The sequence below is a fragment of the Triturus cristatus genome, chromosome 10, assembly GCF_964204655.1.
Source record: "Triturus cristatus chromosome 10, aTriCri1.1, whole genome shotgun sequence".
In the NCBI taxonomy this organism is placed as follows: Eukaryota; Metazoa; Chordata; class Amphibia; order Caudata; family Salamandridae; genus Triturus; species Triturus cristatus.
Genome location: NC_140593.1, coordinates 1,206,966,466 through 1,206,983,595, shown reverse-complemented (window position 1 = coordinate 1,206,983,595; position 17,130 = coordinate 1,206,966,466). Strand labels below are relative to the sequence as shown.

General features: G+C 47.2%; 1 protein-coding gene across 2 annotated transcripts in view; it reads right to left on the bottom strand.

Annotated features, from left to right (window-relative positions):
- The window catches only part of TFE3 (transcription factor binding to IGHM enhancer 3), a 152,011-nt gene that overhangs the window by 82,799 nt on the left and 52,082 nt on the right, over positions 1 to 17,130 (bottom strand). The window contains exon 1 of one of the 2 annotated variants that reach the window (XM_085629700.1): positions 890 to 1,223. The exons of the other annotated variant lie outside the window; for it this stretch is intronic. The gene's annotated coding sequence lies outside the window, so the exon portion shown is untranslated. Of the gene's footprint in view, positions 1 to 889; positions 1,224 to 17,130 lie in introns of those variants that run through there. 2 annotated transcript variants of the gene reach the window in all.

Genomic DNA, 17,130 nt, shown 5'->3' with positions numbered 1-17,130 from the left:
GAGAAACGAACCCGTGGGTGACAGGAAAGATGGAAGGGGGGGGGGGTGAGAGATACGCATGGCAGATACCCAGGGAGGGGTGTGGGGGGCAATGTCAGACAGGCGGGAGAGAGGGGGGGTGATGCGAGTCGAGCTGTTGAAAAGGCGTAATGTGAAAGGATGTGAGAAACAGACTGACACACATGGAAAAAGTAAGGACGAGACAAAAGGAGAAACAGAAAGAGATGAGAGACAGTGTCGGAGAGAGACAGAGAGGGGCCCTGAGATTACGAGATACGTACAGACAGAAAGACGAGAAGAGTGTGTGCGAGAGACGAGAAAAAGATGGAGTTCTGTAAGAAAGCAAGATGAGGTGATGAGTCAGGAAAGGAAACAGGCAAGGGAGAAAAGAAGGAGGGACAGAAAGGGACAGGGGATGGAAGAGAAAGTGAGGCGGGGAAACAGAACCCGAGACAACAAGTGTGAGGGAGAGAAACGGAGAGGGGGCGGGGCAGAAGCTGACATAATAATTTTACCTCTTCCTGTATGTCTGAGTCCAATGTGCACTCCGGCCATAGGCGCTAGATAATTATTGTACAATCTCTGTATAGCGCCGCGATGCCCCTCGGGGCTGGTTAGTGCTGGAGCTCACCTTGCATAAGATCTACGGGCATTCTCTGCTCACCTCATTATTCTTGTACAGTTCTATACAGTGCCTCGATGCCCCTCAAGTATGGTTAGCGCTCGACACCCCCGTACATAACGTCTTTGGCCCTGTGCTTACCTCACGGGGTGCAGTGAGCACTGCGCTATCCTTGTATAATGTCTATGCAGCGCCTCGATGCCCCTTGCGTCTGGTTGGCGCTTGAGACACCTTTACTTACATAAGACCCCCGGGTCCTGTGCTTACCTCTCGGTGTGCAGAGTCCTGCTGAGCCTGCAGCAGCCGGTACCAATGGGTGGGCCCCCGCATGGAGCCCCCACCTAGCAGCGGGCCCCGGGACAGGAAAGCGGCCTCTCCCCGCACCCCGCCTCCGTCCCACTCTCCATTTTGAGGAAGCGCACTTATTTAATGTTTGTCACCGTGACGCTGATTCCGGCGCCGCTGCTGACCCCGCCGTGCTCCTCGGCACAGGGTCCCCCGGTGTGCCCCGTGCTCGGTGGGCAGCGGCGCTGCTCCCTCCGTGCCCGCTGCTCTGCCCAGGCCGCTGTCCGGTGAATCCACCGGGAGCGAAACTGAGACCGAAACTGAAGCGGTGGCCAGCAGGGGGCAGCAGCAGCCGCCAGCTCTGTGCACAAGTCCACACATACAGGCTGCACAGGTTGTGGCAAACATCCTGTGCCAGGAGGGGCCGTCGAGGTGGTGTGGCACTGGGCAGCGCGCCAAGCTCCGCCGGACAACACCGGGCAGCTCTAGACTCCTACCGGGGCTGAACACACAGGCTCAAACTGGAGCACAGCCCGCGCCATAGGTGTGAGGGGGCAGCACCGAGTGCGGAGCACACGGGGGCAGCGCTGTGCACATACCGGGGCAGAACATACAGGCTAAGGGGGAACACAACCTGTTGTAGGCGCGATCAGTGATCACATGTACAAGAGATGTAAGGGGGTAGCACAGAGCCCCGCCGGAGAACACCAGGGCGGCTCGGGGCACATGCCGGGGCAGAACACACAGGCTCAGACTGGAACACAGTCTGTGCCAGGGGAGACCACCGGCGCCATAGGTGTCAGGGGGCGCTATCCTGCCAGGGGCCACCGGGTCAGTTCTGTAGCATAAAAGAACAGGGACAAAGCAGAACACCGTCCCACCGCCCCCACAATCACGCAGCCAATGCATGAAGGTGGTGCCCATACCAAAGTTAGTTTTAGAAGAGATATTACAAACAATAACGCAAACCTTTTGCTTCCAATATATAATTACATAATTACGGCCTGTCCCTCAAGCACGGCGGACACACTTTACTCCTATCTCTTCTAACTTCCTAGTTTTAAACGACTGTCTGTCTGTTCCGCTTATAATATCATTCGTTTTTGCTTGATATTTAAGTGAACAGGCACATAATCTGTGCCTGTGAGGCTGCCTTGATTATGGGGTGAAACAGAGTGCCGGAATAGAACGGGATTCTGCAGATGCCAGCCCCGCCAGGCACCTGCTATATTTGAGCCGGATCCCGGCCGGCCCCACAGGCAAGTGCTGTCTCCCGGTGCAGTTTATCCACAGCGGAAGACTTCAGTGACGCCCTCTCTGTGTGCTTCGCTTTCAGATCACCAGCCTGCAGGGGCTGAGGGAGGCACTTTACTTTCAGCTCCAGGTGGACTCAAGTCAAATGCCTCACTTACAGGACCATCAGCACTCCGTGTGTTCGAGTCTAACCTTGGCTGCGGGCCAGCTGGCGTTCAACACCCCAATGCGAATGACATGAATACACCTTGTCACCCCACAAGTGTTTAAGAGAATGTCAGAGGCAGAGGCATGGTTTGACTTTTCCCTGTATTGTAAAAGTTATGTGTAGTCTGTAGAAGGCTAGCAAGATCTGTTTGTTCCATAACATAACACGCATCCGTGTATCCCGCTGACAAAAGCAGTATCCAACTCGGCCATTTAAAATAAATACAAACCTGTGACCTGCGTGTTAACCTGCTGTGCTTTGCAGCAGACACATTAACCCTTTGTGCTATTTTATATGTCAAACCTATGACTGCACAAAAAGATCTCCTCAGCAAGTGCATTAACCACCAGAGGTATCTTACTGCTATTGTACCTTGAAACTTGCTGGGTGCACAAAGATCTCCGCAGTTGGGGTGGCGCGTTGACATGGCTGGGGAATAGGCTTTCTAGACCCCCTGGCAACTTTGTCAACATGCCCACACGAGACAGAAACCCAGTTGGACTGCAACCACCCCACAACCCACTGAGCAATGCGAGAGTGAGATGTATTTCAGGGAACAATCAATTCTATAAAATATCACAGGATCAATAAGTGGAATTCAAACCCTCTTTCTTAATAGAAAGGCAGACTCGAGAACTCCAGCAAACAAATCGATATATTTTAAAGATTTATTTTTAAACCAAAGTCCTATCCCAGGCCATACGTTATGTACAGCAACTATTATAAGAACAGACAGAATAGTAGCGGCAGCGTTTATAAGAAGTGAAAACAGCAAAAAATGCAACATATTGGCTGCATAATGTTAGTTATCAACCCCCCTCCCATATCTTTGGCTCACTAACTAGCTTTGTTTTACTTTCTGACGCTTATTCCAACAAACTGGGTGCATCGCTTGAGACAACGCCAGCAACAAGCTCTGAGGCATGCCCACTCTTAAGAATTAGGAACCTATTCGTTTTCAAACACCAGTACAATTACTACTGGAATGTGGCTTTCTTTTTACATTCCCTAACTGAATGCTCTTAACGATTGTGACCCTTAAACATTAATATGACACATACAAAAATTATGTAAAATCATATTTTATGGCTTCTAAAGCGCTTAAAATGAGAGAGGACCAGGTCAAAGCGCTGGGCAAGATAAAGGGTTAAAAAAGAGAGTAGGAGGCATTTGTGGTCGATTAAGAGAGTCAAACCGCACGCGCGCCACAACAGGAGACCCTCCAGGCACATTTCACGTGCGCAGCTTCGGGGAGGTGGGATGGGGGTTCACGAGGGTGGAGCATGCGCCGCTTCGGGGAGGTGGGATGGGGGTACACGAGGGTGGAGCATGCGCCGCTTCAGGGGGGGGGGGGATGGGGGTTCACGAGGGTGGAGTATGCGCCGCTTCGGGGGGGGGGGGATGGGGGTTCACGAGGGTGGAGCATGCGCCGCTTCGGGGGGGGGGGGATGGGTGTTCATGAGGGTGGAGCATCTTGTGTGTGATGCTTCATGCACAAAGCAGGTGTATCCTGCTGGCGGGGAAGAGTCCATTTTGCACGTTGGCACCGGTTTGGTGAGGGAAGGTGCAATAACAGCAGCGTCGATTCCTGCTGACGTCACACTCGTCCCCAGACTCGTTTAGTAGCCTAAGTCATTGCTAGTTGTCACTAATGTGAAGCAATGAGGCAGTCCGACAAGTAGAAGTGGAACAAGCATTTACAATGCAATGGTCTCGGCATTGGTAAAGTTAGAGCTATTGGCATTGCTCATGACATTATTTTTGTTTATGTTTTTGTTTTTAAAACATTTAACCCCTTCCATGCTCATGACGGAACGGTTCCGTCATGAGCCACGGTTGAGCTGTGCTCATGACGGAACCGTTCCGTCATGGGCCCGCCCGCGCACGAACCCTTCAGCACCGCGGCGGAATTCGCCCAGCGCTGAAGGGGTTAAAGAAACGGCATTGTTATTTACAATGTCAATAGCTTAATCACTCTCCAATGCGAGACCTATTGCATTTGCACCCACACACAGATGAAGCTATTGACATTGTAAATAACAATGCCGTTTCTTTACATGTTTTAAAAACAAAAACATAAACAAAAATAATGTCATGAGCAATTCCAATAGCTCTAACTTGAACAATGCCGAGACCATTGCATTGTAAATGCTTGTTTTGCGTGGGAGTGGGGGCTTGGTGAGGGGCAGACTGCCTCTTAGAAAGCACTTGGCACCAGGAACCGCCTCCTCCAAGGCACCGCCCCTCCTCACACGGTGAGGTTAGTTTATAAATTGGCAGGCATGCCTCTCCCCCCCAGAAATAAAATCATGACAAGGAATATGCGCGCAATGACTGATGTAATTACCTCAGTTCTCTCAACAATGAAGGAGGGTACCCTAATGATTGCGAAAATGAATATTCATCCACTGTTTCGCTGCAACAGAAGGGGCTAGGAGGCTGTGTCACTCAGCCTACTGTTGTGAGGCAACTGGTGGCCGACCCTTGATGGAAGCTCGCGGCCCCGCCCCCTCGCAAGGCGTCAAAAACGAACTTTGCTAAATACCCGCCCCCCACCCCATATGATCCCCCCACAGCACCGCCAGCGGGCAAGGTACGGTAAGAATAGCACAGTATGAAAGAACATCTGATGGACTCTTCCAAGCCACCTTAGTTTGAATTTTCTCAGTAGCGGCGTCATATAAAGTAAGTTCCTAGCAGCAAGGTTTATAAGAATACTAGTTCGAAGAAAGCTTCGCGTTTTTTTTTAATTGGTTCATCACGCTGTCATCCGCTCATAAACTTCTCGCATCTAGGAACGCAGTAACAATTCTGTTCCTCTAGTTACTTTTCCCCTTTATACCCAGTACATATTAATTATTCAAGTTGAACAGACTGATCTTAAAATGTGTTACTTCGGCTTCCTCACGATTTACAGCTTTGCCTACTGCCTACACGACGCTTCTCAGAAGAAACACTCACAGTGTTATGCAATCTGCAGTTCGGGTGGCAGGACGGGAAAAAAGATTGTTTCCCCGCAGCCCAGCCGCAAACAAACACTGTTCCTTGAAACGTTAAACTGCACGTTCAAGGAAATGTTCCCAACAACAGGGATTACAAGAAAATAACAAGGAGGAAGCTGCGAGCTGCACGAACCTGATGCTGGACACCACCGCCTTTCTCCGAGGCAGAGCAGAAATGCCTCGGAGAAAGGCAGCGTAGTTTTCGGATTCGGGGGCGTGTTTTGCTGTTATCTCCTCCTTGAGACTTCTTGCAAAAAACACGCCCCCCGATCCGAAAAGGACGGGGTGTAATCGGAGTGACTGACCTCTTCTCCAGTGGCTGGCCAGCATTCAAGAGGCCAGCCAATGGAGAACAGGGGAGAAGAGGGGCGGGTTCAAGCCCATCTTCTCCAAGTCATTAAATCTCGCGAGCGAGACTGCGCAAGCGCAGCCTTCGCTTGCCGAGACCTAAAAACCTCAATGTAGACTGGCCCAGCGGGGAATGGCTTTAGGAGGGCAAGAGGGACACTTTGGGTGCGTCGGGCCCACCAGGCCCTCCCGCTAGGCCCGGACCTGCGGGCGAGCCGGATGAACTCTGATGGCTTCCTGACCTCCTCCTTCTGCTTGCCGGGCAGCCATGGTAGTGGCACCTGGGCAGGTAAGATGCGCTCTGTGATTTTAGGAGAATGGTGACGTGAGGTGCATGGTCCGGGGCGTTGGTTGGAAGCCCTCGTAGATGCCTTCGCAGTCGGCATTCCCAAAGAGAACAGAGCGCGCCGTTGAAGCTCGACAGCAGAGAGAGGAGCCTAGGACCCCCTAGGACCCTTTGAGGAGACCATACATTTGGCAGGTGTGTGCAGAGCACGTGATCTACAGCAGCACACGCGACAAACACATACTTTTGGGAGATATCAGCGACGTGTAGACAGAGCGACAATCATGCCATCACCAGATGCCACGTCCATGTGAACTCTCGATTCACGTTTGTGCTGTTACCTTATCTTCAGAACAATGGCCTTCTTTGCATCCTGACTTGGTATGTGCTATGACCACACTATCACGTTACGATCACCATGTCACTCATTACCATGTCGCAATAATGTGTTATGATGTGATGTTTTACAATTGATCACATCACCACCAGTGTGTCGTAGGGGTTGATGAGTTGTGGTGGAACTGTCAGCATTCACATACCCATATCTCCAAGACTGCGGGGTATGCGTGCTCCTCAGTGGTGTTTTTACTTTACTGTATATATATATACATACAAGTTCCTGTCTAACACCTACACAAAGTACTTCTTGTTACACACAATTCAAACCTGGAGACGCCCTCCATAGATCCTACAGAAGTAAATAAGAGATTCTTCGGCTGCTGAGACACAATATGATGTCTGCTCATAGCGTTGACACAACAGTTACCCATAAACAGAGCCTCACAGAGCTCCTGGAAATGGAAGTTTCATACACTTATATAACAAGCATTGGCAAAGTCACTAGGTCTCACCTATGCCACATTTATTGTTCTACTGGCTTTGTCAATGTTATTTTTAGCCATGATGTATAATGTTTGTACAAAAGGGGCTATATATTTATATCTAAATATATATATATATATATATATATATATATATATATATATATATATATATATATATATATGATATGTATGCATGATAACATTTGTATAGTATGATAACGCCTTCCACTGTACAGTATGGTATGGCCTGTCATTGTATCGTATGTTCTGATATAGTATAGCCTGTCACTGTACAGTGTGCTATATTATGGCTTGTCATTGTATAATATGGTATGATATGACATGTCATTGTATATGGTATGGCCTGTCCTTGTATAGTATGCTATGGTATGATATGGCCTGTCATTGTACAGTATGGTATGGTGTGGTATGGCTTGTCATTGTATAGTGTACTATGGTATGATATGGCCTGCCATTGTAAAGTATTGTAAGATATGGTATGGCCTGTCGTTTTATAGTATGGTATGACCGGTCACTGTATACTATGGTATGGAATGTGCTGTCGTATAGTATGTTCCGCCTGTCATTGTATTGTAGGGTATGACCTGTCACTTTATACCATTGTGTGGAATGGCCTGTCATAAAGTATGTATTGCCTGTCTTATAGTATAGTAAGACCGGTCACTGTATACCATGGTATGGAATGGCCTGTCGTATAGTATGGTATAGCCTGTCATTGTATAGGATGGTATGACCTGTCATTGTATACCATGGTATGGAATGGCCTGTCATATAGTATGTTTTGCCTGTCATTGCATAGTATGGTATGACCGGTCACTGTATACCATGGTATGGAATGGCCTGTCGTATAGTATGGTATAGCCTGTCATTGTATAGGATGGTATGACCTGTCATTGTATACCATGGTATGGAATGGCCTGTCGTATAGTATGTTTTGCCTGTCATTGTATAGTATGGTATTACCGGTCACTGTATACCATGGTATGGAATGGCCTGTCATATAGTATGGTATAGCCTGTCATTGTATAGGATGGTATGACCTGTGACTGTATACCATGGTATGGAATGGCCTGTCGTATAGTATGGTATAGCCTGTCATTGTATAGGATGGTATGACCTGTCATTGTATACCATGGTATGGAAAGGCCTGTCGTATAGTATGGTATAGCCTGTCATTGTATAGTATGGTATGACCTGTCACTGTATACCATGGTATGGAATGGCCTGTCATATAGTATGTTTTGCCTGTCATTGTATGGTATGGTAAACTTTGTTACAATGTACACATTAACCTACAGGAGGCAGCTCAACAAGAGCAGCCAAACAAGCAAAAATGCGTTTTACAATGTGTTATATTTACACTAGAATGTTCTATTCAACCCGTAATCGTGCAAACATAAATCAATTGAAAACACTCTGAGTTGTCTGCATAAAACATTTTACCATGCGTAAGACACCTATAAATCACAACACACGTACCAAGAATACCCTTTGTTGCAAACTAAATTACTAACTAAACAACTAACTGCTAAATAACCAACTATTTATTAGAGATAGCACAAGCCATTAATGTGTCTTGAAATGATCGTTAAAAGTAAGATTAACAAACTGTGGCATGCTAGTGTTGTTATGTTGCACCAAATAGTAGAAGGGGAGAGGATAAAAAGTAAAAGGGAACAAAAATGGGAATCAAGCACTGAAAGCAGCAGAGCGGGGCAAAAACCAGGAGCAAGAGAAGCTAAAACATATACACTTTTACAAAATGCTGCAAGTAGAAGAACAAATAGGCCAAGATAGAAAGCAGAAGTACCCTCTCCAAAAAATGACGCAGTATTTGGTCCATGCTCCAGGGTCGTGGGAAACACAAACCGAAAAAGAAACCAGCACACTCAGACGAAACAGGAGCCAGGAAATAAGACTGACATTGAACCCGACGAATAGTAAGCAATGGACGGACTTTAATTGCCCTTTATGTAAAGAAATGTTTTGCAAGCAACAGGCCATGCACTGTTTGAGGAGAGACGTAAAAAGCACTTCAAAATTCCCATGAAACCTAGGTCTCTTACAAATACAAGTCCCTCTTAACTTATATGCTCATCTGCGATGCTGCTGTGATACTCCTACACATAAAGGATAGTTCTCAATTATCTTACATATAGAAAGACAATATTTACAAATGTAGGAGTCCTCTGCATGCCCCTACACATGCATATGCCTCATTGGCTCATCTCCATTTCTTTATTTGATCTTTCTATGTGGCCATTACTATCAGGTGATTGTCATTTTGCTGCACAAAGTTTCACTGTACACTACTATTTATATTTTACATGCAGACAGTGGATGTTGGTGATGATGTGGTCTGTGTGCTGAACGTACACAAAGTTGTAAACTATGAATGGGCTTTGTTGCTCACAACCTATAGGGTGACAAAAGCAAAAGGAACAAATGATGAACGGAAGTCACAGAGAGCTGGATTTAATCCACTGTTCTTTAGCTCACTCCGCCACCGCAGTTTGGACCCAGCCATATGCAAATCAGTCTTGACCCTGTTTCTCATGGGAACAGTTCAGCCCGAACTGCCAAGCCGGGTCTTTCTTGGACCGGAAACAAACATCCTGAGACCAGTTTCAGGGTTTCACCCCTCATCAGCCAGGCTAACTTGAATCCAGTGGCGCAGTAAGCATGGGACCAATGAATTCATTCCCGAAGCCCAGTAATGGCCTTCCATAAATACTGCTATGATTCTAAGCATCCCTTATTACAAGAGATAACAGAACTTAGCATACAAAATAATGCAGGAAAGAAGGAAAATGAGAAAGAATGTAGAGACTGAATTAAATAATCTGTATCTTCAAATATGTCGACAAGAGCAAAGGGTTTGAAAAATAAGGGTGTCTCTCCCCCTTGGAAACCTTAGGACTATTAAAATTAAAATAAGGAGGATTTATCTTTAGAAGAAAAGCGTTCAATCACATCCACAATTATTTTGGTAGTTCTGGACATCAGCATTCGAGGGACATCGTCACATCTTGTAGCATACATGGGTACCCCAGCCCCCAAGGTGTGCAGCCATATCTCGTCTCCATGTGTCCAGCCATGCGTGAGACGGGTGGACGCAACAGCTATTAATAAATCACAAAGTAATACATAAGAAGCAGGAGCGGAGAGATCTGCAAGGATGTCAAAGTAAAACTTTTACCAAAGCGTAACTGTACTTCAGCCAATCAGAAAGGTGGCATTATCCCGCACTCCCCCATCACCTGTACCAGCCCGCCTTCTTCATTACAGAGCCGAAACATGTTTGAAGCCCTCCAGCCTTTCTTTGACAATCTGTATATCGTCCACTGAAGATTAATAAAGCGATGGCATCCAGTTTGCATGAATGTCTAAATGCTGAACAAAATATCTCTTGCCAGAGTTTGATGTCAAGGGTGGAATTAACTAAATGTAACTTGGTGATCGCAATCACAAGTTACAAAATCGAGAAAAGTTTGTTTGTGGGAGACCGTATCTAAACTGAGCAATGGACACAGAGCCATACTTGTTGGCGAAGTCATTAACCAGCTCTACCCTACTTTCTCTCCGAATCACTATGTCGGTCGGTTTACCACATATCTTTACATGTGAATTATTCCATAAAAGAAGCAATACATATCCGTTACCCTCCACCTCATCGCTTTGATTAATTACTCTGACAACTGAAGCCCTGTCAGTGACTATGCGAACACCTATTTTGTTGAGAAAACGCCCAGGAACCGGAAGTGATTAGAAAGAACCTGTTTTAATCAAAATATTCTAAATTTGTAGCCATGGCGTAACACACAGATTATCCGCTGTTGGGGGGGATCTGGTTGCTTTGGCGAGCCGAATTGATGACAGAATGCCTGTCAAAGCCTTCTAATTGTAGTTTTCCCATGGGCACAGAAGCCTTCCTTTTGTAGGGAAGACAGCAATTTATTCCAAACCTTCTTAACCTCTAAAGTAGAGGATCTTCTGACTGAAATCCTGCGTACCCCTACGCTCCCCTGCCTTTTAGAACCTACGCCCCAGGCCCCCTTCTTTGATAAACCTCTCGCCTCCTTTCCTGTGGTCACGCCTGATTCTCTGGCTCTACTTTTAGGGCGTGTGAAATCAGGTTCACCTGCGGACTCATGCCCCCCTTGGATTTTCAGGATGGCCTTTCCTGGGATCAAGGCCGAGATCCTTTCACTTCTCAACACATCCCTGGAGACAGGAAAAGTCCCCAAGGACTTCAAGGAGGCACGTGTGATTCCGCTCTTAAAAAAAGTGGGGGCCGACACTAAGAACCTGAAGAATTTTCGGCCGATCTCCCAACTCCCATTCCTTTCAAAGGTTCTAGAACAGCATGTACTTCTCGCACTGTCACATCACCTGGAAGTCCATCGTCTCTTGCAAACTAACCAATCAGGCTTCCGGGCCCACCACAGCACGGGACTGGTTATGCTCTCAGTATTGGATGGATTAAGACTGAGGGCGGACACCAAAAAACCACGCGCCCCGATTCTGCTAGATCTATCCGCGGCATGTGATACAGTCAGTCATGACTTACTCCTGTCGCGGATATCTGATCGAGGAGTTCAGGGCCAGGCACTGACATGGCTCACGTCCTTTCTGGATGGTCATTCCCAGAGAATACACCTGACTGATGCAGTATCCAACGTAGGCACACTTCCCTGCGGGGTTCCACAGGGGTCGGCACTGTCACCCCTTCTGTTCAATGCCTATCGCCAACCTTTGATAGCCGCACAGAATCAGACGGAGTGCCAGATATACAACAACGCCGACGACACCCAAATCACCATTCAGATTGATAATTCTCCAATCGCCCAGGCCAGAGTTTAGAACATCGTCAAATTCACTGTCAACTGGATGACGGCCAACTCTCTAAAGATCAATCCAGATAAAAGAGAGGTGCTGGCCATCACCACTGATGCCAACCCCTGGAGCAATCTCTTCTGGCCTCAAGAACTAGGCAAATACCCAGAGCCGGCACAGGCTGTAAAAAGCCTGGGCCTGAACATCGATGCCAAGCTATCCATGGCCCAACAGGTATCGGCAATAGTAGGAACTTGCACAGGCTTGCTGAGACAGCTACGCAAATTGGCCCCCCTTCTTATCTTTGACACCCTTAGATTAGCTGTATCAGCCCTAATTATATCAAGACTAGACTACGGCAACTCCCTCTACCTCGGTCTCCCAGGAAAACTTCTGGCAAGACTGCAGATAGTTATGAATGATGCCGCCAGACTGATCTTTAAGGCACCCAGATAAACGCATGCCACGCCCCTCCTGCGCCAACTGCACAGGCTCCCGATCAGACAGAGGATTACATTCAAAGGCCTCTGCATTGCACACAAGGCCATTTATGGCCAAGCCCCAAGATACATCAAAGACAGTTTAGCCAAATATAATCCAAGGAGAACGTTACGGTCTTCAGAGGCCAGTCTCTTGGTCTGCCCCCGCTTTCGCTTGTCCTCCATTGGAGGAAGGGCGTTCTCCTGCATCCCCCAAATTTGGAACAAGTTGCCTGAGAATGCACGAAAGGAACATTCCCTGCTCCCGTTCAGGAAAAAGATCAAGACAGTTCTATTCCAGGAGGCCTGGGGCACGCAGTAACTTGCGCCATCCCCCACCTGGACTAAGGTAGTACCCTCTCACAGCGCTTAGAGACCGCAAGGTGATAATGCGCTTCAAAAATTCCAATTAACATAACATAGCATAGCAAGCCTCCGTTTACGCATTGCAATATATGGTGGTTTATAGGTCCAGGCCATTTAAGAAGACCTACTGTCAATTTCCTGAAGAATAGACTTTTTGGAAACATCTGGGGAAAAATACTCTGAGCTTAGTTGACCTTTTGTGTCAAGGACATTTTAATTGACTCCCCCGACTCAGAAACAGAGGAGAGTCCACTTCTACATAATATCCTTGATTTTACATAATATAAGATCTGCATTTAGTTTTAACGCCTCAGCCACTTTTACCAGAAACATTAAAACTCCAGTATTGATGGACCCATATTCCCTTGCAGGTTATGTTCTTCTGTGATGGATGTCAAGCATTATAGCTATACATTCCTACCTAGTTTTGTTTGGATTATAACCAGAAACCGCAGAATATGCCTCTACAGTATTTATCGTCACTAGATTTAAATCCTTAACCTCGGATGCAAACAGAATCACGTCATCCACATTAGCAGCAAATTCATGACGTTCTTTACCAGCGTGATAATCCTTGAAATCTTACTTTACTGTATATCAATGTCATAAAAGTTCTAAAGATAAAAGAAACAGGAGCGGGGACAGGCCAATCTAGTTCCTTGATTGCTGATATAAGGCTGATATACGGCTGTCACAATTTTAATAATCGAGTATATCAAATTAGTGGTGGTTTCAAAAAATGGCCATGAGACCGTATCAAATGCTTTTTCGTGGTCTAGCATTATCGACATTGCTGGAGAATCCTGTGATACCGCTGTAGATATAACATGTCTCGAGAGTCACTTGCGAGTGTATTTTGCAGGAATCCTGTTTGTGTGGATTGTCTCAGTTTGTAAAACAAATATCTGAGGCCTATTTGCAATACCCTGGAATATACCTTACAATCGGTATCAATGAAAGGGGATGATAACTAAAAGCTCCAAGGGGATCTTTATTTTCTTTCGGATTCGGATATTGTCTCTCCTATTCTCCAACTCCGTAAGTTTTTCGAGCTGTTCGACTTGCAACAACATTTCTGTTTTTTGAAGCTCTCCAATTCTCAGCTTTGCCGGTCCTCCGAGTAAGCTTTCCCCTGAGAATTTCTCATTTTCCGTTTGTAAGGGGTTTGTGTTCGTCTTAGTGGACTGCATAAGACCTTGCTTCAAACACAGCTCTTTCCTTACTGTTTTAATTATTAGCTGAACTTCAGATGTTTACTTAACCTGCAAAGTCGATGCTGCAGGATCAGCTTGAATCCTCTTGAGATCTAAGACCTTGTCTTCTGTCACTCTATGCCTATTTAGGTCTTCAGAATATATACCTTAGTAAGAAGAATAAGTAATTAGATCAGACAGTATAGTTAAAGGAATTCAGATTACCAGCAGTCAGATCCAGACTACATGATTTATTGAATTTTATTTAAGGTAGAAACTGTGGCGAGCTTGGCCAATAATAACAATAATAATACTACCAGCATTTGTAAAGCGCACAGCTACCTCCGGAGAGGTGTCCCGGCGCTGGGGGCTGTCGGGAAGATTAAGCGAGTTATTGCCCAGAGTCACATGGTGCTGGGCTAACCTGCCGCCGATGCCGGGGATCGAACCGTGAACCCCGTGGTCCAGACTCAGGCACCCTGGCCGCTGCCCACACCTCTTCCACATATAAACTGTCTGGTTAAAAGCAGAATCCTCCATATAAAAAATCTAAAGTTCCAACGTTTGGTATAAACCAGCGAGTAATCTGACACTAATGTTATGATGGCCCATTGACTCGAGCTGGAAAGAACAAGCTCAAATGACAACAGATATCACATATCAATATCCATTTAAAGAGTTCCTCTTAATGTCCTGGAAAACCTGCCAGCGTCTCTACAAAGCCTCTTAGAAAGTTGCTTCCTATTCAACTCACTCATTAGCCCACATTCCAAGATGGCCGCCGCCCTGCCAAGTGTATTCAATTGCTTCCAATAGTCTTTCTTCTCCTAATGTAACATGAAGCTTACGTCCAATCCTGTGGCAAAGACTGCACCTTCAAAGACACAGGAGCATTTTACGATCCTTGGAAACAGAAATGACGCCTGTCAGGTACCTAAATGTCTCTATTTGGTTTCTGATCCAGGAAATAGCCCCTAATTAAGACAACATGTTCTCCTTCTGGGTAGAGAGAAGAGCAAAGTATCTGGCGCCACCTAGTGGTGGTACCACGTTAGATGCAGAAAGAAACAAGTCAGACCTGTTTTGTTTTATTTTTTTAAATCATGTTGTAACAGGAGAGTGGGGCCCCAAAATGTGTGTGGGGCTTGGGGCGAAAAGCTCCCAGCGGCACCTTAAGATAAGCCTGTATACACAGTTGTTAGTACTGCTTTTTATGGCAAGCCGAGGCAAGCTCTGTACCGCGGTTTCACATCAGTTTTGCTGCTGCCTATTTCTTGAGAAGTTGCTAGCTATGTCTCAATGTGTGCCCATGGGCGTCAGCTAAAGAAAGAGCCACTTGGAGCCTACAGCTCTGGTTTTGGCCTCATCATCAATGAGCCGCACTGGGACGCCATCTCTCTGCTCCACGCTATAACACGTCGAACTAGTTGTACAGGAGGGCCACGTGCCAGGGCCCCGTAGCACAGACAAGCTGAGCGGCAGGGCTGGCTTTAGTGCTGGTGGCGCCCGGTGCGACAATAATTTTTAGTGCCCCCACGACCCATGACCGCCTCTTAGGATTCTCTCACATCCAACAGGCAAATGCGCCCCTCATCTCTCCAATCATGAGTTATTGCTAAACACAGCATCCCACCCACCCCCCGTCAGCGCCCAGTGCGGCCGCACCAGTCGCACTGACCTAAAGCCGGCCCTGCTGAGCGGTGCATTTGCTAGCGCCACGTCATCAGCCCTGCACTTTATCACTCATTGTTACCATCATTTGGAGTGTGCCCCCCAAACTGTATTAATTTTTACTCCCCTACCTTCACACCTGCCAACTTAGAATATTTAAATTGTAAATTGTAAATTGTAATTGTAAATTGATACTTGTATAGCGCACTACTCACCCGCAAGGGTCTCAAGGCGCTTGTACGAATACCGCTGTGGAACCCATCCTGGCTTTCCCTGTGAGGCATCCACTCCTGGGCACCCCCAAGGTGGAGGCCAGGCATCCTTAGCGTTGTGGGGGCCGTTGTGGAGATTAAGCAAGCTATTGCCCAGAGTTGCAGAGTGGGACTCCATGATTGGAATAGGCACCGAGGCGAGAATTATCAGGTCCGTGGAATTTTTGAGCCCAAGACCCGCCGAGGCGGGGAATTAAACCCTGGTCCCGGGCTAGACCTCTGCATCAGGGTCTGCCGCTCTAATCATTGAGCCACACTTCTCCACTAAAATGCATGATGAGGGGACAGGGCCTCGGGGAAGGCGGGGGCTCGTGCCAAGAACTACCTAAGAGACACTTCAGCCCGTTGCACTCATCAAATGCCCCTTTCCGAAAAATAAGACAAAAGCTTGCTGAGGCTGGCGCCGATGGGTTGTATGACGTTACAACGCATTCCATTGCAACGCATGCCTTTACAACGCATGCGTTACAACGCGAATGCCATTGCTAAGCATAACCTTTACCACGAAAATGTCTTTACCACGCATACCTTTACGTTGTAAAACCACGCGTGGTAATGGCATTTTCTTGGTATAGGTGTTCTCTGATCCCTGCCCTAATTCCTTTCACTGCTCCCCTGTGCCCTTCCCCCTCCCGCTCTCTTTTTTTATATATTCCCCCCTTCCCTGTACCCTTGTGCGACCCTCTGCCCCAACCCACAAACCCTTCTATTAAATATCCCCTGCGCTACATCACTTCCTCATTCCTTTATTTCTTTTGAATTTAATCCACCTTACCGCTCCACGTCCTCTTTTCTCCAGGCTCCTCGGTGGTGCGTCGCACGTCGTAAAGAGGAAGCGAAAGTGTCTTTCCGTTTCCTCTAACGACGCCGATTGCCTGCAGAAACAGAAACAGGTGCGGTTTTTTTGTTTTTTTGGGGGGGGGGGGGAGACCCCCCCATGCCCCCTTTTTGTAACACGCGCTTTATTTTTTTTGGGTGGGAGACCCCCCCAAGCCCCCTTTTTTTACGTATAGCCTTTATCACACATTCCTTTACTACGTATCTCGTAGTAAAGGAATGCGTGGTAAAGGCTATACGTGGTAACCACGCATGCGTTGTAATGCATGCGTGGTTAAGGTTAAGCGTGGAAATGGCCGCGTTGTAGTGGCCGTTTCCCGCGCCGATGCCCTGTGGTGTTTACACACCTCATAACACCTTCGGCTGTTCGATGCTTTGGCTCGGTGCAGTGGTTTCGCTCGTCTTCCCTGCCACCGTGTGATATCAGCTCCTCAAGAGATGACCGTGTGAAGGGAGCCTATATTGTGTGGCGCACGGTGGCATCGTGTGAGTTGGCAGCTCTCCCGTTTCCCATAGACTTCAACCAGGTCCCTCACCTTGAAAACATTCCCCACACGCCAAACAGGGCTCCGCTCCGTTGACTTCAATGCAGACCAGCCGTATCATTTTTAAAGCTGCATCGCTCG